Source organism: Salvelinus fontinalis, chromosome 20 (assembly GCF_029448725.1).
Source record: "Salvelinus fontinalis isolate EN_2023a chromosome 20, ASM2944872v1, whole genome shotgun sequence".
Classification (NCBI taxonomy): Eukaryota; Metazoa; Chordata; class Actinopteri; order Salmoniformes; family Salmonidae; genus Salvelinus; species Salvelinus fontinalis.
In genome coordinates, this window is record NC_074684.1 from 29,476,244 (window position 1) to 29,497,255 (window position 21,012).

A 21,012-nucleotide genomic window follows, 5' to 3' on the forward strand; every position below is an offset into this window, starting at 1 on the left:
AATACGGGGAATGTTCCTGAGTAGCTGAGCTACAGTTTTGACTTAAATTTACTCAAATCTATGGCAAGACCTGAAAATGGTTGTCTAGCAATGATCAACAATCAATTTGACAGAGCTCGAAGAATTTCAAAAAGAATAGGCAAATGTTCCACAATAACATTGTCATTATGGGGTATTGTGTGTAGCTGGGTGGGAGGGAGAAAACAATTTAATCCATTTTAAATTCTGGTTGTAACACAACAAAATGTGAAATAAGTCAAGGGGTATAAATACTTCCTGACGGCACTGTATATATCACACGGGTAGTATTCCCATCAGCCATCCAACTTGTCGTCCTCCCTCTTCTCTCCATTATGATTGGCATTCTTAGACTGTTGAGAAAGCTTCATTGCTGACACTGAAAACCACAATACTGAGTTTGTATTTCAGCCCAACAGCAGCACTGCCACTGTTAGGTGTAGGCCTAATGCTGAGGGCTGCGGAAATTTGGCAGGTTGCCTAGCAGTTATAGCGTTGGGCCAGTAACCAAAATGTTGATTGTTAGAATATCCAAGCCGACAATGTAAAAAAATTAATAATAATAATCTGTGTCCTTGAGCAAGTCATTTAACCCTAATTTCTCCAGGGTAGCCACTGATCATGGCTGACCCTGTTCATGGTCCCACCGTCCGAGGGTGTTTCGGTGGGGGAGTTGGGATATGCAAAAGAAAATAAAAATGTATCTATTTCACATGCGTATAATACACACTTATACGTGTGAAAGAGGATAAATATTATCACCCACCAAATTGTTACATTATACCCTTATTCTAAAATCGAATGAATTGTTTATTTTCCTCATCAATCTACACACAATACCCCATAATGACAAAGCAAAACCATTTTTTTTTTTGATTTTTTTTGTGCTAATTTATAAAAAAGATCACATTTACACAAGTATTCAGACCCTTTACTCAGTACTTTGTTGAAGCGCCGTTGGCTGTGATTACAGCTTCGAGTCTTATTGGCTATGGCGCTACAAGCTTGGCACACCTGGTTTTGTTGCATTAATCCCATTTTCTTCTCTGTAGATTCTCTGAAGCTCTGTCAGGTTGGATGGGGAGCAACGCTGCACAGCTATTTTCAGGTCTCCAGAGATGTTTGGTCGGGTTCAAGTCTGAGCTCTGGCTGGGCCACTCAAGGACATTTAGAGACTTCTCCCGAAGCCACTCCTGCATTGTCTTTGCTGTGTGCTTCGAGTCGTTGTCCTGTTGGAAGGTGAACCTTCGACCCAGTCTGAGGTCCTGAGCGCTCTGGAGCAGGTTTTCATCAAGGACCTCTGTACTTTTCTCCGTTCATCTTTCTCTCAATCCTGACTAGTCTCCCAGTCCCTACCACTGAAGAACATCCCCACAGCATGATGCTGCCACCACCATGCTTCACTGTAGAGATGGTGCCAGGTTTCTTCCAGATGTGACGCTTGGCCTTCAGGCCAAAGAGTTCAATCTTGGTTTCATCAGAACAGAGAATCTTGTTTCTCATGGTCGGAGAGTCCTTAAGGTGCCTTTTTGGCAAACTCCAAGTGGGCTGTCGTGTGCCTTTTTACTGAGGAGTGGCATCCATCTGGCCACTCTACCATAAAGGCCTGATTGGTGGAGTGCTGCAGAGATTGTTGTACTTCTGGAAGGTTAATCTCCACAGAGGAACTCTGGAGCGCTGTCAGAGTGACCATTAGGTTCTTGGTTACCTCCCTGACCAAGCCCCTTCTCCCCCGATTGTTCAGTTTGGCCAGGCAGCCAGCTCTAGGAAGAGTCTTGGTGTTTCCAAACTGCCATTTTAAGAATGACGGAGGCCACTGTGTTCTCGGACTTCAATTCTGCGGAAATGTTTTGGTACCCTTCCCCAGATCTGTGCCTCTACAAAATTCTGTCTCGAAGCTCTATGGGACAATTCCTTCGTCCTCATGGCTTGGTTTTTGCTCTGAATTGCACTGTCAACTGTGGGAACTTATATAGACAGGTGTGTCTTTTTCAAATCATGTCTGATCAATTGAATGTACTACATGTGGACTCCAAATTGTAGAAACAGGATGCACCGGAGCTCAATTTCGAGTCTCATAGCAAAGGGTCTGAATAGTTATCTATGTTACAGTACCAGTCAAAAGTTCGGACACCTACTCATTCCAGGCTTTTTATATTTTTACTATTTTCTGCATTGTAGAATAATAGTGAAGACATCAAAACTATGAAATAACACATGGCATCATGTAGTAACCAAAAAATAGAATTTATTTGAGATTCTTAAGTAGCCACCCTTTGTCTTGGTTACAGCTTTGCACAATCTTGACATTCTCTCAACCAGCTTCATGAGGTAGCCACCTGGAATGCATTTCAATTAACAGGTGTGGCTTGTTAAAAGTACATTTGTGGAATTTCTTTCCTTAAGCCAATCAGTTGTGTTGTGACAAAGGGTTGGCATACAGAAGATAGCCTTATTTGGTAAAAGACCCAAGTCCTTACTATGGCAAGAACAGCTCAAATAAGCAGAGAAATGACAGACCGTTACTTTAAGATATGAAGGTCAGTCAATCCGGAAAATGTCAAGCACTTTGAAAGTGCAGTCGCAAAAACCATCAAGCTCTATGATGAAACTGGCTCTCATGAGGACCGCCACAGGAAAGGAAGACCCAGAGTTCCCTCTGCTGCAGAGGATAAGTTCATTAGAGTAAACTGCACCTCAGATTGTAGCCCAAAGAAATGCTTCACAGAGTTCAAGTAACAGACACATCTCAACTTTAACTGTTCAGAGGAGACTGAGTTAATCAGGCCTTCCTGGTCAAATTGCTGCAAAGAAACTGGAGGTCGACCGATTAATCGGAATGGCCAATTAATTAGGGCCGATTTCAAGTTTTCATAACAATCGGATATCGGTTATTTTGGATGCTGATTTTGCCTATTTATTTTTTTACACCTTTATTTAACTAGACAAGTCAGTTAAGAACACATTCTTATTTTCAATGACTGCCTAAACCGTGGGTTAACTGCCTTGTTCAGGGGCAGAACGACAGATTTTTACCTTGTCAGCTCAGGGATTCAATCTTGCAACCTTACGGTTAACTAGTCCAACGCTCTAACCACCTGCCTCACGAGGAGCCCGCCTGTTACGCGAACGCAGTAAGAAGCCACGGTAAGTTACTAGCTAGCATTAAACTTATCATATAAAAAACGATCAGTCAATCATAATTTCTAGTTAACTACACATGGTTGATATTACTACGTAGTTTATCTAGCGTGTCCTGCGTTGCATATAATGGATGCAGTGCACATTTGTGAAAAGGACTGTCGTTGCTCCAACGTGTACCTAACCTTAAACATCAATGCCTTTCTAAAATTCGATACACAGAAGTATATATTTTTTAACCTGCATATTTAGCTAAAATAAATCCAGGTTAGCAGGCAATATTAACCAGGTGAAATTGTGTCACTTCTCTTGCGTTCATTGCACGCAGAGTCAGGGTAAATGCAACAGTTTGGGCCGTCTGGCTCGTTGCGAACTAATTTGCCAGAATTTTATGTAATTATGTCATAACATTGAAGGTTGTGCAATGTAACAGGACTATTTAGACTTATGGATGCCACCCGTTAGATAAAATACGGAACGGTTCCGTATTTCACTGAAAGAATAAACGTTTTGTTTTTGAGATGATCGTTTCTGGATTCGACCATATTAATGACCTAAGGCTCGTATTTCTGTGTGTTATTATGTTATAATTAAGTCTATGATTTGATAGAGCGGTCTGACTGAGCAATGGTAGGCACCAGCAGGCTCGTAAGCATTCATTCAAACAGCACTTTACTGCGTTTGCCAGCAGCTCTTCGCAATGCTTCAAGCATTGCGCTGTTTATGACTTAAAGCCTATCAACTCCCGAGATTAGGCTGGTGTAACCGATGTAAAATGGCTAGCTAGTTAGCGGGGTGTGCTCTAATAGCGTTTCAAACGTCACTCGCTCTGAGACTTGGAGTAGTTGTTCCCCTTGCTCTGCATGGGTAACGCTGCTTCGAGGGTGGCTGTTGATGTGTTCCTGGTTCAAGCCCAGGTAGCGTCGAGGAGAGGGATGGAAGCTATACTGTTACGCTGGCAATAAAGTGCCTATAAGAACATCCAATAGTCAAAGGTATATGCAATACAAATCGTATAGAGAGAAATAGTCCTATAATTCCCATAATAACTACAACCTAACTTACCTGGAAATATTGAAGACTCATGTTAAAAGGAACCACCAGCTTTCATATGTTCTCATGTTCTGAGCAAGGAACTTAAACGTTAGCTTTCTTACATGGCAGATATTGCACTTACTTTCTTCAACACTTTGTTTTTGCATTATTTAAACCAAATTGAACATGTTTCATTATTTATTTGAGGCTAAATTGATTTTATTGATGTATTATATTAAGTTAAAATAAGTGTTCATTCAGTATTGTTGCAATTGTCATTATTACAAATACATTTTTAAAAATCGTCCGATTTAATCGGTATCGGCTTTTTCCGTCATCCAATAATCGGTATTGGCGTTGAAAAAGCATAATCGGTCAACCTCTAAAAGAAACCACTACTAAACGACACCAATAAAAACAACTGACTTGCTTGTGCCAAGAAACACGAGCAATGGACATTAGACCGTTGGAATCTGTCGTTTGGTCTGACGAGTCCAAATTGGGAATTTGTGGTTCCAAGCGCCGTGTCTTTGTGAGACGCAGAGTAGGTGAACAGATAATCTCTGCATGTGTGGTTCCCACCGTGTAGAATGGAGGAGGTGTGATGGTGTGGGTGGTGCTTTGCTGGTGACAATGTCTGTGATTTTATTTAGAATTCAAGGCACACTCAACCAGCATGGCTACCTCAGCATTCTGCAGCGATACGCCATCCCACCTGGTTTGCACTTAGTCCCACTGTCATTTGTTGTTCAACAGGACAGTGACCCAAAACACACCTCCAGGCTGTGTAAGGGCTATTTGACCAAGAAGGAGAGTGATGGAGTGCTTCATCAGATGATCTGGCCTCCACAATCACCCGACCTCAACCCAATTGATATTATTTGTGATAAGTTGGACCGCAGATTGATGGAAAAGCAGCCAACAAGTGCTCAGTATATGCGGGAACTCCAAGATTGTTGGAGGAGCATTTTTCAATAAGCTTGTTGAGGGAATGCCAAGAGTGGCTACTTTGAATCTATAAAATATATATTCATTTGTTTAACACTTTTTGTTTACTACATGATTCCAGATGTGTTATTTCATAGTTGTGATGTCTTCACTATTATTCTACAGTAAAATGTAAGAAAATAGTAGAAAATTATCAAACTCAAGAAATTAATAGGTGTCAACTTTTGAGTGGTACTTTTTTTGCCATTTATTTTTCAAAAACCTCTTTTCACTTTCATTATGGGATATTGTGTCGTTTTGAGGGAAAACATGTATTTTATCCATTTTAGAATAAGCCTGTAACAAAGTGGAAAAAGTAAAACGGTCTGACTACTTTCCGAAGGCACTTTATATCCTTGGTTTACGGGACTCGTGTACATTAACAACGGAGTGATGCTTTATTTTGGTTTATAATAGGTTAAGACCGTTGTACTATAAGCTTGAGGCATTTCTATCATTAATTGAAAACCAACAGAGGAACTAGAGGTGACTTTCGCCATATTAAACCACGGTTCCATCCAGTTTTTATGCGAATGAAGTTAAACTGTAAAAATCTTTACATGCTGACAATTTTTCGTTCCACGTGGTTGTGGTCTTTTTGTGGCGGTAAATTGAAGTGGCGGTGAAATCCCTTTTATGTGCAAATATTGATATAACCATCATATCGAAGTAAACTTGGAGTCACGTAATATAGTCTGTGTGTGGTCCTCCCGCTATGAGTCGGGATACCATACAGTTTATTATGCTACAGATGAAGTTATGACGAACCTCAGTGTTGAAAGTCCATGATCATCTTTTATGCTCCGTTCTAATAATTATTGAAGGTCTTGTTCTGGTGACATAGTGATCGATGCTTGAGTGCTGTTTTGACAAATAAAAATTCTCACTTATCCGTAATCTCGTCATGTAGACTTTTCTACCTGTACTGTATCTGTGAGCTGTTGGCTAGAGCGCAGATGCCAAGACCAGAGTAAGCACATTTGCTATTTAACGCAACATTTTTTGTTACGGTTTTATTTGGTACATGAAAACTTAATAAGAAAAAGTACACTGTGTGCGTTGTCATCAAGCAGTGATTTTTATCTGCAGCAAGTCCGTTTGGTGGAAACAACACTAGTGGGAAAATGTGCAAAGTTTCTTTATGCTGGTTTTAGAATATTCGAATGGTAAATCTGCCAATTGGCTGGAAACCTAGCTTCAGAAACTATTTGAAAAGCAGGAAATCTTTCAGATTGTGTCATCTTTTAAGGCCCAACAGTTAAAGATCAATTATGCCACATTGGTATAAAATGATTAATTAAAATTACATTGTATCTAGGTCTTTGCTTAAATGTTGAACTTAATTATGAGGCTAAGTCCATCTGCATTCTGTGTAAGCTGATATTCCATTTTATCCAATAAATGGGTTGGTTTCAAGCATTGGATCTACAAGAGTTTGGCGCAGATTGGGAGTTGCATTTTGGGAGTAAAGACTTCCTGACTCACTGTGGACGAGGGTGTGTTTTTATCTTCATGGGAGTCTCGGCGTTCCTAGGAAACCAAGTAAACTCCAAACCACAGTTTTTAATGCTCTTCTCCTCCCTCACTCACTCACTCAATCAGCTAACCCTGTTAAAAACAAACTCCAATAATGGGAGAGATGAGGCAAGAGGAGGGTTTGGCTGAGTTTATTTGCTCAGCACTGACTGGGCGGAGATCCAGTAGCTGTATGATAGCTCTAGGGCAGGTTTTCCCTGTCAAAGATGAGATCACTTCTTCCTTTCTGAAAAGAGGTTTCAACTTGCTATTTTCATTTTGAGGTGTGGTCCAACAGAATCGGTCATATGGACACCGAAACACATTGAGACATTTATTTTACTGTAATAATGAAGTTTACCTTTTTGCTTTTTTTTTTTTTACTTGTCTCAACTCCTCAAATTGCGCGCAGAGCAGACTACTAAAATGGGAGTATAAATTAAGATTGGTTCTGGAAATGAATACTCAGTTTGTCTTGCGAAGCAATGAAATCCACGTACGGCGAGCAGTATTTTGACCAAAGACCGTTATACTAGGTGGCTAGTGTGTGTATTTATAAATGTGCAGGAATCATAACACATTTTAATATAAGTTATTGGCAACTATTTTGCATTCTGAGATAAGGTAGGCCACTTGATTTCAACATCTGAACAAAATGGACAGGCTAGCATGCTGTTCAAACAGTTGGAGATGGACAGAAGGGTGTGTTTTATAACAATTCAACTGTTCTCCTTGTAAGCTAGCAAAGGCAGTGCAATGAATTTAAATTTAAAAAAAAATCCTCATCAATCTACACACACTGCCACAACATTTTTGCAAATGTATTTAAGATAAACACCTTATTTACATAAGTATTCAGACCCTAGGCTATTAGACTCGAAATTGAGCTCAGGTGCATCCTGTTTCCATTTATCATCCTTGATGTTTCTACAACTTGATTGGAGTCCACCTGTGTTAAATTCAATTGATTGGTCATGATTTGGAAAGGCACACACCTGTCTATAAGGTCCCATAGTTGAGAGTGCATATCAGCGCAAAAGCCAAGCCATGAAGTTGAAGGAATTGTCCGTAGAGCTCAGACAGGGTTGTCGGCACAGATCTGGGAAAGGATACCAAAAATCTATGCAGCATTTAAGATCCCCAAGAACACAGTGGCCTCCATTCTAAAATGGAATAAATTTGGAACCACCTAGAGCTGGCCAAACTGAGCAATCGGGGGAGAAAAGCCTTGGTCAGGGAGGTGACCAAGAACCTGGTGGTGACTCTGACAGCTGTAGAGTTCCTCTGTGGAGATGGGAGAACCTTCCAGAAGGACCACCATCTCTGGAGCACTCCACCAATCAGGCCTTTATGGCAGAGTGGCCAGACAGAAGCCACTCCTCAGTAAAAGGCACATGACAGCCTGCTTGGAGTTTGCCAAAAGGCACATAAAGGCTCTGACCATGAGAAACAAGATCCTCTGGTCTGATGTAACCAAGATTGAGCTATTTGGCCTGAATGCCAAACAGTTGCAGCATCATGCTGTGGGGATGTTTTTCAGTGGCAGGGACTGGGAGACTAGTCAGGATAGAGGGAAAGATGAATGGAGAAAAGTAGAGATCCTTGAGTCCTGAGCACTCTGGAGCAGGTTATCTGACTGCGGCGAAGGTTCACCTGCCAACAAGACAGTGACCCTAAGCACACAACTAAGTCTCTGCATGTCCTTCAGTGGCCCAGCCAGAAGCTGGACTTGAACCGATCTAACCTCTCCAGAGAGACCTGAAAATAGCTGTGTATGGGGAGCGTCACTGCAATCTGACAGAGCTTGAGAGGATCTGCAGAGAAGAATGGGATGAACTCCCCAAATACAGGTGTGCCAAAATTGTAGCGTCATAACCAAGAAGACTTGGGGCTGTAATTGCTTCCAAAGATGCTTCAACAAAGTACTGAGTAAATTGTCTGAATACTTATGTAAATGTGACATTTAAGTTTTTTTTATAATACATTTGCAATGTATTATGTAGATTGATGAGGGGGAAAACGTTTTAACCCATTTTAGAATAAGGCTGTAACGTAACAATGTGGATAGAGTCGAGGTGTCTGAATCCTTTCCGAATGCACTGTAGATCCAAGTTGGATAAACTTGAAATACAGTGCAGTGAAAATATTTGCCACTCTCTAATTTTCTCTACTTTTGCATAATTTTGATTCTTAATGTTCAGCTCTTTAACCAAAACCTAATATCAGATCAAGTGCACCTGAGTAAACAAATAACAAAACAATTATGCTGAATTAAAATATAAACGTAACATTTCAAAGATTTTACGACGTTACAATTCGTATAAGGAAATCAGTCAATGTTAAATATATAAATTAGGCCCTAATCTATGGATTTCCCATGACTGCCAATACAGAAATGCATCTGTTGCTTATCATAGTTAAGGTCGTGGATCAGAAAACCAGTCAGTATCTGTTGTGACCTCCATCTCCCTCATGCAACGGAACGGCATCTCCTTTGCATAGAGTTGATCAGGCTCTTGATTGAGGCCTGTGGAGTGTGTTCCAACTCTTAAATGGCTGTGCGAAGTTGCTGGATGTTGGCTGGACTTGGAACACGCTGTTGTGCACTTTGATCCAGAGAATTCCAAACGTACTCAATGGGTAACATTTCCCTGAGTATGCAGGCCACTGACGAATACATTTTTTTTCATCTACCGGAAATTGTGTACAGATCCATGCGGCCGTGCATTATGTTGAAACATGAGTTGCTTGCAGCAATGGCCCTCAGGATCTCGTCACGGTGTCTCTGTGCATTCAAACTGCCATCGATAAAATCCAATTTGGATTCGTTGTCTGTAGCTTATGCCTGCCCATACCATAACCCCACCACCACCATGGGGTACTCTGTTCACAACGTTGACATAAGCAAACCGCTCGACCACACGATGCCATTCACGTGGTCTGCGGTTGTGAAGCCGGTGGACATACTGCCAAATTCTCTAAAATGACGGAGGCGGCTGATGGTAGAGAAATTAACATTAGATTCTCTGGCAACTGCTCTGGTTGACGTTCCTGCATTTAGCATGCCAATTGCGCGCTCCCTCAACTTGAGACATTTGTGGCATGGTGTTGTGACAAAACTGCACATTTTAGTGGCCTTTTATTGCCCCCAGCACAATGTGCACCTGTGTAATGATCATGCTGTTTAATCAGCTTCTTTATATGCCACAGTTGTTAGGTGGATGGATTATCTTGGCGAAGGAGAAAGGCTCTATAACAGGGATGTAAACCAGTTTGTGCACAAAATTTGAGATTAGCTTTTTGTGCATATGGAACATTTTATGGGATCTTTTGTTTCAATTCATGAAACATGGGACCAACACTTTACATGTTGCGTTTTATATTTTGAAGTGTACATATTTAATTGATTTCATTAAGTTATGCAACACCCAATGCCCATGTGTGAAAAAGTAATTGCCCCCCTTACACTAACTGGTTGTGCCACCTTTAGCTGCAATGACTCCAACCAAACGCCATCCTATTGTTCTTGATCAGTCATTCACGTCGCTGTGGAGGAATTTTGGCCCTCTCTTCCATGCAGAACTGCATTACCTCAGCGACATTTGTGGGATTTCAAGCAAGAACTGCTCGTTTCAAGTCCTGCCACATCTCAATTGGGATTAGTTCTGGACTTTTGACTAGGCTGTTCCAAAACTTCACATTTGTTGCTTTTTAACCATTTTCATGTAGACTTGATTGTGTTTTGGACCATTGTCTTGCTGTGCGTCAGCTCAGACAGATGGCCTGACATTCTCCATGTAGAAGTCTCTGATACAGAGCAGAACACATGGCTTGTTCTATTAAAGCAAGTTGGTTTTGGTTGTGGACTTGTTGTGCTTGAGAGTGTTTATGAGACCTGTTCATTTTCTTTAATTCCTGCTTCAAGAAGTTAGTCATTATTAGGGAATGTGCATAATGCATGGTTCTGGTTACATTTGTAACAAAGGGCATTTTCATCGACTTGAAAGACATATCCACTAATAATTTGGTCTTATGGTTGTGGAAGACTTGTTAGCCTAGGTATAATGTTACTAATGCAGTGCATTTGACCTTTTTTTAATTGTAAGTTTGACAAAATTGACATTTTTAGGCCATATCGCCCAAGGTCAAACAGGTCACTGGAGCCTGCTAACCGGTCTTCCCTCTGAGTGGAAGGAGTGCCCCTTCTATGATTCCAGGGGGGATGGGAGGGAAATGATGGAGCAGATCAGTAACAAAGAATACGAAAAGCCATTAAACCATTTCAAATCTCAACACCTGTCTGAAGTGTTGCCGTTTCACAACTTGGTGACTTGTGCGTAGGATGTAACATGATCAATGATGTATCCTTTAAACACATGATCAGCCTTTTCCGGTAGAGAGGATGTACTTCCTCACCCTAATATAAGCCCGTGTGGATGTTTTTTTGTTGTTAATATTAAAGGATTATTCTGCCTCTTTTCAACCTCATTACATCCAGCACAATACCAGTGTCTACATATGTGAAAATGGTCTGTTTCTATACTCTGTGGTTACAAAGATAAGGTCCTAAAAAATGCTACTCTGAAATCACAGGGTAGGTTTTGGTATTTTATTAGGATCTTCCTGGGTTCCACACAACATGAAACAACACATAATACAGAACATTAATAGAGAACCACTCAGGGACAGAACTACATCAATTTAAAAATGTTACACGTAGCCTACATATCAATACATACACACACATGATGTAGGTCAAATAGGGGAGAAGTGTTGTCGTGAGGTGTTGCTTTGTGTTTGTTTTTTAAACCAGGTATGTTGTCCATTTTGAGTAATATGAGATGGGAGTTCCATGCAATAAGGGTTCTATATAATACTGTATGGTTTCTTGAATTTGTGGTTTTGGGTACTGTGAAAAGACCCCTGGTGGCATGTCTGGTGCGGTAAGTGTGTGTCAGAGCTTTGTGTAAGTAGACTGCAAACAATTTGGAATTTTCTACACTTTTCTAAAAAATAAGTGATGCAGTCAGTCTCTCTATTCATAGCCGAGAGACTGGCATGCATAGTATTTAAATTAGCCCTTTGATTATAAAAAAAGAGCAAGACGTGCCGCTCATTCCTGGGCCAGCTGCAACTTAACTAGGTCTGTCCTTGCAGCACTCGACCACACGACTGGGCAATACTCAAGATAAGACTAAGCTAGAGCATGCAGTACTGGCTTTTTGGAGTGTGGTGTCAAAAAAGCAGAGCATCTCTTTATTACGGACAGATCTCTCCCCTTCTTTACAACCATTGAATCTATATGTTTTGACCATGACAGTTTACAATCTAAGCTAACACCAAGTAATGTAGTCTCAACTTGTTCAACAGCCACAAAATGTATTGCCAGATTCAGCTGAGGTCTACAACTTGAATTGTACCAAATACAAGGCTCCTAGTTTTAGATGTTCTGGACCCGTTTATTACTGACCACCCATTCCAAAACAGACTGCAGGGGTTCAGTGACAGGGGTTCAGTGACTTCATTAGCTCTGTTGCTGATGCATATATGGTTGAATCATCAGCATACATTGGGACACATGCTTTGTTTAATGCCAGTGGCAGGTCAATAGTAAAAATAGAAAAGAGAAGGGGGCCGAGAGAGCTGCTCTGCAGTACGCCACATTTAACATGTTTAACACATTACATTAGAGAAGCTTCCATTCAAGAAAACCCTTTGAGTTCTATTAGATAGCTTTGAAGCCACAATATGGCAGAAGTTGAAAAGCCTTAACACATGTTTTTTCAACAACAGGTTAATAATAATATCAAAGGCTGCACTGAAATCTAACATTACAGCTCCCACAATCTTATTATTATAAATGTATTTCAACCAATCAGCAGTCATTTGTGTCAGTGCAGTACATGTTAAGTGTCCTCTATAAGCATGCTAAAAGTCTGTAAGTTTGTTTATGTAGAAATTGTATTTGGTCTAACACAATTTTTTCCAACAGTTTGCTAACCCTAACACAAGCTGATAGGTCTGCTGTTAGAACCAGTAAAGGCTGCTTTACCACTCTTTGGTAGGGGAATGACTTTGCCTTCCTTCCAGGCCTGAGGACAACGACTTTTCTCTAGGCTCAGATTATATGACAGATGGTAGTCGCTATTAAAAGTAACCTTCTTTTTTTTTAAATAAAAAGTTACCTTTAAAAAAAATCTCAACAGGGTGGAAATACGACCTGTCATATGACTTTTTCTGCACCCTGACACCCCACCCCACTAAGCACAGCTGCACCTGGTCACCCTACTCCACTAAGGCACATGCTAATTCGTGAAGAGTTCATTATTTTTTTATAGCAAAAGCTCAAGCTGCCCAGGCCGGCGGAGATACAATTTTCGGCAAAATAATTCACAAGGAGATTCCTGCAAAAATAGCTGCATATCTGCACCCCGTCACCCCACTCCACTAAGGCACAGCTGCAGCCCGGTCGTCTGCCCAGAATGTCACACACATCGTCAGGCTGAGACGGGTGCTCTAGTACAGTGGTTCCCAAACTGTGGCGCGCTACCCTTTTTTTTGCGGGGGGGGGGGGGGGGTTGTGACTCCGTCCAGCTTTAAAAAAAAATATCTATATATATATATAATAATATTCTTGAAAGTTGTGATAGTAGAATGCACAGTTCTTGTGCCCATAGAAATAGACATGGCGCGGGATGTTCCCATTGCTGGAAGGATGGCCTGAGTGAGAAATTTGGGAACCCCTACCCCGGTAGGCCGAGACGGCTGCCCCGGTAGGCCGGCAGGAGGGGATTATGTTGCCGCTGACAGTTTAGCCAATGACTGGCTGGTCCAGTGGAAAAATATTAGTATTATCAGAACAGTGGCATGCAGTGATCTTAGTTCTTTTTTTTTATCCCACTAGAATGGAATGCTGGAAGATCATATACTGTGTGCCTTGAGACTGACTCATGATTAGAAATGTTGACCTTCTGATTTTTGGTCACTTTGTTCCGTAGTATCGTGGAAGTTTCCCCGTTGAACGTAGTGTGGCCATGCCGCTTTTTATTTTTGCATATTCATTTGACAAATCTGACCTGTTGTCAGCCATTATTTTTATCCCAATAGATGAATTGTAATGTTGTGAACAAGCAAGCTAGCCTATATTAGACTGAAATTAAAACCCATTTGTTTAGAAACGTGGATTCTACATGAACTCTGCATGGGTATTCCTGGGCTGGTGACATTTGGCCGTATTTAATCTGTAGCAGGACGTGGTGATCCTGACCTGATTTTGGACTCTAGTCCTATTTATTCATCCCAAGAATTGGCTGCATTGTCCTGTCCTGTAACTATGAACATTGACCCACTCTACTTTGCACAAATTCTGTCTGTGATAGCCCCCATGTTAATTCATACAAATGTGCAGAAATAGACATGGTGCTGGATGTTCCCCAATGCTAGAAGGGGGGCCTGAGTGAGAAAGTTTGGGAGCCCCTGCCGTAGTAGGCCGAGACAGGTGCCCTAGTAAGGGCTCGGTGATGTGGCCTAAAACTCAACTTGATTTTTTTCCAGATTGGTGATTCACTCTCTCTCTCATATATATATGTGTGTGTGTATATATATATATATACACACACACACACACACACAGAGAGAAAGAACCAGTCAAAAGTTTTGACACACTTACTACTTCAAGGGTTTTTCCTTATTTTTACTATTTTCTGCATTGTAGAATAATAGTTAAGACATCAAAAAAATGACACATATGGAATCATGTAGTAACCAAAAAAGTGTTAAACAAATCAAAATATATTTTATATTTGAGATTCTTCAAAGTAGCCACCCTTTGTCTTGATTATAGCGTTGCACACTCTTGGCATTCTCTCAACCAGCTTCATGAGGTTGTCACCTGGAATGCATTTCAATTAACAGGTGTGCCTTGTTAAAAGTACATTTGTGGAATTTCTTAATGCGTTTGAGCCAATCAGTTGTGTTGTGACAATAAAGGTGTGGCATACAGAAGATGGCCCCATTTGGTAAAAGACCCAAGTCCTTATTATGGCAAGAACAGCTCAAATAAGCAGAGAGCAACGACAGTCCATTACTTTAAGACATGGTCAATCAATATGGAACTTTGAAAGTTTATTCAAGTGCAGTTGCAAAAAATAAGCACTATGATGAAACTGGCTCTCAAGAGGACTGCCACAGGAAAGGAAGACCCAGAGTTCCCTCTGCTGCAGAGGATAAGTTAATTAGAAAACTGCACGTCATATTGCCGCCCAAATAAATGCTTCACAGAGTTCAAGTAACAGACACATCTCAACATCAACTGTTCAGAGGAGACTGTGTGAATCAGGCCTTCATGGTCAAATTGCTGCAAAGAAACCACTACTAAAGGACACCAACAAGAAGAAGAGACTTGCTTGGGCAAAGGAACACGAGCAATGGACATTAGACCGGTGGAAATCTGTCTTTTGTACTGATGAGTCCAAATTTGTGTTTTTTGGTTCCAACCGCCGTGTCTTTGTGAGGCTCAAAGTAGGTGAACGGATGATCTCTTGTGGTTCCCACCGTGAAACATGGAGGAGGAGGAGGTGTGATGGTGCTTTGCTGGTGACACTATCAGTAATTTATTTAGAATTCAAGGCACACTTAACCAGCATGGTCTCACAGTATTCTGTTGCGATACGCCATCCCATCTGGCTTGCACTTAGTCCCACTATCATTTTGTTTTTCAACAGGACAATGACCCATCACACCTCCAGGCTGTGTAAGGGCTATTTGACCAATAAGGAGATTGATGGAGTGCTGCATCAGATGACCTGGCCTCCACAATCACCCGACCTCAACCCAAACCATCTCAATTCAGTTAACTAGGCAAGTCAGTTAAGAATAAATTCTTATTTACAATGACGGCCTACACTGGCCAAACCCAGACGGCGCTGGGCCAGTTTTGCGCCCCCCTTTGGGACTCCCAATCACGCCCTGGATTCAAACCAGCACTGACATGCAGTGCCTTAGACCGCTGCATCTACTTAGAAGCATTCCTCATGATGCTGGTTGAGTGAATGCCAAGAGTGTGCAAAGCTGTCATCAAGGCAAAGGGTGGCTACTTTGAAGAATCTCAAATATATTTTGATTTAACACTTTTGGTTACTACATGTCAAGTGTTGATGTCTTCACTATTATTATGCAATGTAGGAAAACCCTTGACTGAGTAGGTGTGTCCAATTTTTATTTTTATTTTTTACCCTTTTTTCTCCCCAATTTCGTGGTATCCAATTGTTAGTAGTTACTGTCTTGTCTCATCGCTACAACTCCCGCTCGGGAGAGGCGAAGGTCGAGAGCCATGCGTCCTCCGAAACCCAACCAAGCCGCACTGCTTCTTAACACAGCGCGCATCCAACCCGGAAGCCAGCCGCATCAACGTGTCGGAGGAAACACTGTACACCTAGCGACCTGGTCAGCGTGCACTGCACTTCGCCCGCCACAGGAGTCGCTAGTGCGCGATGAGACAAGGATATCCCTACCGGCCAAACCCTCCCTAACCCAGATGATGCTAGGCCTACTATATTTATTTCTCAACTTTACTAATATTAAGCACATTGCTTATCTTTACAACAGGAGTATTGCCTACCTGGCTGTCATGAAAATTAACCATGGGAAAAGCGTCCTCCATTCGCTATTTAAGTACATAGATGACATGTATTTTTCCCCCTCTGCCCGTTTCCAGGCAGATGCATGATAATGGTCCATTCTAAATTAAAACAAATTTCACACATATATTATTTAGTATATGTAAAGATGAGATTAAATCAAGAATAGTCTGATGGGTGTCAATATTAGCCTATCACTTGAGAATTATATATTATCACTTGTGAATAACATGCTGAACAGACCGTACGTGGTCTTCCGCAAGTTGATTTTGTTCACCCACCCCAGATACGATCAGGACACGCTGGTTAAAATATCAAAAACTCTGAACCAATTATATTAATTTGGGGACAGGTCAAAAAGCATAAAACTATTATGGCAATTTAGCTAGCTAATTTGTCCTGGCATATAGACATTGGGTTGTTATTTTAACTGAAGTGCACAAGGTTGCCCCTGTAGGCCGAGATTGGTGGGATTGGGTTGCCACTAACAGCGCAGCCAATGACTGGCTGGTCCAGTGGAAAAGATTTCAAGATAATTTTAAGTCTTTAGAGCAAGTATTGTCTTAGCTGAGGGCGTATGATCAGATTTCAGCCTCACAGAACGGTGGCATGCAGTGATTTATTGCTTTTTCAAAAATTATTTATATCTTTTTTTTTTTCCCACTAGAATGGAATGCTGGAAGATCATATACTGTGTGCCTTGAGACTGACTCATGATTAGAAATGTTGACCTTCTGATTTTTGGTCACGTTGTTGTTCCGTAGTATTGTGAAAGTCTTCCCGTTTAATGTATTTGGCCATGCCGCTTTTTATTTCTGCATATTCATTTGACAAATCTGTTAGACAATATTTTTATCCCAATAGATGAATTGTGATGTTGTGAACAAGCAAGCTCTAGTAGCCTGTATTCGGTTGAAATTGAAAGCATTATTTAGAAACGTGGATTTTACATTAATTGCCTTGGTATTCGTGGGCTGGTGACATTTGGCCGTATTTAATCTGTAGCAGGACGTGGTGATCCTGACCTGATTTTGATCTCTAGCCCTATTTATTCATCCCAAGAATTGGCTGCATTGTCCTGTAACTATGAACATTGACCCACTCTACTTTGCACAAATTCTGTCTGATAGCCCCCATGTTAATTCATACAAACGATTTGAAAAATGATCACTTTAGGGGTAAAGGCATCAAGCAATTACATACATTTATTTTTATTACGTGAGTGAAAGAGCATTTGTATTGAAGTCAAAGCAGTCATTTGATTTTCCAATATTTTTTGGGGTTATGGGCTATTTCTATTTTTAAGTGATACTGACTACATACTTCTAAATACACTGACACAGGAAGTGAGTCACAGGAAATTGTATAATGATGCCTCTTCTGCCTTCTGTAGCCTCACTGAGAGAATTTGAGCATGCGCCCATGTTAATATACTGGAGAGGAGGGTTGAGTGTCTTGCGAAATCAGCACTCTCCCTGAGAGAGCTAGAGGAAAGGAGGGGTGACAAGGTCAGCGACCCCCTTTAACGGATTAAAAACGGTCCTTTTTACTCAACTATCAAGCTGCCGGGCCGTTTCTCAGACAATTTCCCTAATGAATGATCCATGACAGTCCTGTTGTAGATGAACTGTCTCTCAAATATCACCTATTCCTCCACACAATGGAGGACATCCGCACTCTATTTTTATTTAACTAGGCAAGTCAGTTAAGAACAAATTCTTATTTTCAATGAACAGTGGGTTAACTGCCTTGTTCAGGGACAGAAAGACAAATTTTTACATTGTCAGCTCGGGGATTCGATCTTGCAACCTTTCAGTTTCTAGTTCAATGCTCTAACCGCTAGGCTACCTGCCACTCAATGATGGAGGTATGGCTGCGTGACCTTCATCAACCCTTCTGGGGGACTTGGGACCCCCAAGAGTGAAGGAGCTCTGTCATTGTGTCATACTGCTTGCTCTCGATTTCTATTCTCATGGGGATTAGGATGTCTTTCCTGAGGTGGGAATGAATCGAGGCTGGCAAATAAGTTGCTCCCCCCCTATACTCATTGATGTTTTTTTTGTTTGTATGATAAGTAGACTAGATAAACCTGACTGCTATTGAGCTGATATCGGGCTGAAGTTGATATTGACAAAAGATGTTGAAGATGTCACACAGGATGGGTAATTAACACCTGCCAAATGCGAGTAGATTTTGGCATTCGCCAAAATGTCTATTTCACCAGCGACATTGGCGGGTGGTCACAGAGCATTTATGATTGTTGGATTTTTAAAAATCCAAAACACAAATTTAGATCTTGGTCTGTTTAACCCGAAAGGCTACTAAAGTGTGACTTTGTCCTTGTGTTTCTTGGCCAGTTCTTGGCTGTTGTGTTTAAATATTAGTTGAAGTTTTCTTCAATTGTCTGCTGCTATTGAAGAGACATGGAGATTGTCATATCTGACAGACATGGAGTAGTGCCCCGTTAACAGGTAACGGCCCACACCTTAAAGGGGTAGCAGAACATTTTTATCTCTACTAATGACTCAAATATTTGGGGGTACATTGTGCTTGATTTAGCGTGGAACAATCCAAAAATATTTAATTCATTAACTTTTTGTTATTTCTGATCTTTAACATGTTCATTGTGCTCCTATATTTCAACCTATGTACTCCTTGTAAAAACTTTCAGCATAGCGCCCTGAACTTTAATTATAACTAGCCTAAGCTGTATCAATCAACATTTTGTGGCAGGGCAGACGCTTTGCTGGTTCTTGATGTTCATTTGTAGAACTGTTCATCTGCTTTACATCTATTCTAAGTTATTTATTTTAAGATACATTGTTTAAAATACTCCGGTCACACAATTTGTATTGAATTGAGTTATACACCACATTGCTTATTCTGACTAGTAATATATTTCTTGTTTTAGAAACATTACAAAGCATGCTCATCTGTTATTTGTCATTTCTAGTGTAATAATGGTAAAAAAGTGGCTGGTATATATTTTTTTTTATCTACCTGCAACAGTGGCTGGTGGACCAAAAAGTTAATTTCCCACTGTGATGTCACATGCTCAGTTATATGTACAATGGGACAGTTGTATGTGTATTTGAATATGAAAATGACAAACGGAAAGGCAAGCCGTAGCCTGACATGTAAATAGGTCTAACTACCAGCACAGAAGCCACAGTGACACTTTTACACTTACGTTTTTTCATTTGATATCTGAGATGTGCTGCTCCCTAAATGTTACATTCTGTTTCTTTTTGTGGGGATAGGCCTAAAGTCATGTGAGAGACACTGTCTTAGCTCCACCATTTGGAAAACTTGGCCATGTCATTGAGCACTGTTTGACATTGTGAATCACTACCACTTGAGAGCCCCAAATCTCTGGTGAATAACAATGGCTTCTAATCAGGCCTTTCTCTTTCCATCAGGCGCCTTTTCTGATGCATCCTTGCCCCTCTTCAGGGAATGGGTCCTGACCTTGCTGTGTCATGGGCACTCAAAGGGCTAATTCCCCCCAACAAAACTTTCTTGATTGAGGATGAGGAGTTAAACATCTCCACAGAAGCTGTGTTGAACGGAGGCCTTTGTCTCGGCCAAGCACTTTGTATCATTGAAATTAAAAAGCGTTGACAAAGTAGCAAGCCGAAAATGTTTTCTTTGTATGGCACTCCAAGCACTCCCGCACTTTCAACTTTGCTTGTCAATTTGTCAGATCATTCCCATTTCTCAGTCAGTCAGTTCATTTAAGATTACTGTAATTGTTTTTGTAATCCAAGTCAACATGGTATCTGAATGGGATGAGGCATGGACGAAGCATGTTTGACTGAAGTTGGCATGAATTGTGATCGATGGGCTAGCTTAGTTTTCTGTGTAACAACTACCGAGCAGCCCATATGCTGAGTATAGTTTGATGATGGTGGTGACAAAGAGTTGCTTCTATTTTGCTTGTCATTATTCCTACCATGAAACCAGCCTGCGACCAGGTCCTGTACACTTTGTTGAGTGTGCTGCCAAATGTACAGGACTCACAACTCTCATCCTTACTTTGTCTTTTTGGTGATACTGTTATGGTTAGCCTAGGCTGTACATAATGTTATTTAAACAGTAGTAGGGTTGGATTTCATATGTCTGTGTATCTTATACCAGTTAGCTGTTGTCTTCATGTTAATATTGCAATTTGAAATCTGCCAAGAATCTATTGATTTGACACTTGATAAACATCATTTCCTACAATTTGTTTCAGGAGTGAGCGATCACTTGTGCCCTTTTTCAACAGGGTAACTCAAGCATGTAATCGTGGGACTGTGCTAACTTGACCGTTAATAATGTTTTCAGTGGGTATTCATCATTATGATGAGAGAATGGAACAATCAATGAAAGGTTTCCTCAGGGCTGCTGCATATAGATCAGATGTCATATCGCCTAGCAACGGCCTAAAGAGATCTTACCTTTGGCCAAACATTTTCTGTCTTGTCGTCGTGAAGACTAAAAGGGACGATCTCAATGACTCTTACAGACTTCATATTTATCATGCCATCAGTGTTTTATACTGTTTGATGGCAATGACGCCATGAAGGCAAATTTCCACATTGTGTGGGCAATGAAAAGTTTATTTGTATTTTCTATTCACATTTGCTCTACAATGCTAACCCATTTACCAGTGAGTTGTTTGCATGCCATAGCTAAG

At 40.9% G+C, this 21,012-nt stretch overlaps 1 protein-coding gene across 1 annotated transcript in view; it reads left to right on the forward strand.

The window, feature by feature from the left end:
* Positions 1–21,012, forward strand: part of lpgat1 (lysophosphatidylglycerol acyltransferase 1) — an 84,912-nt gene that overhangs the window by 9,822 nt on the left and 54,078 nt on the right. The window lies entirely within an intron of this gene.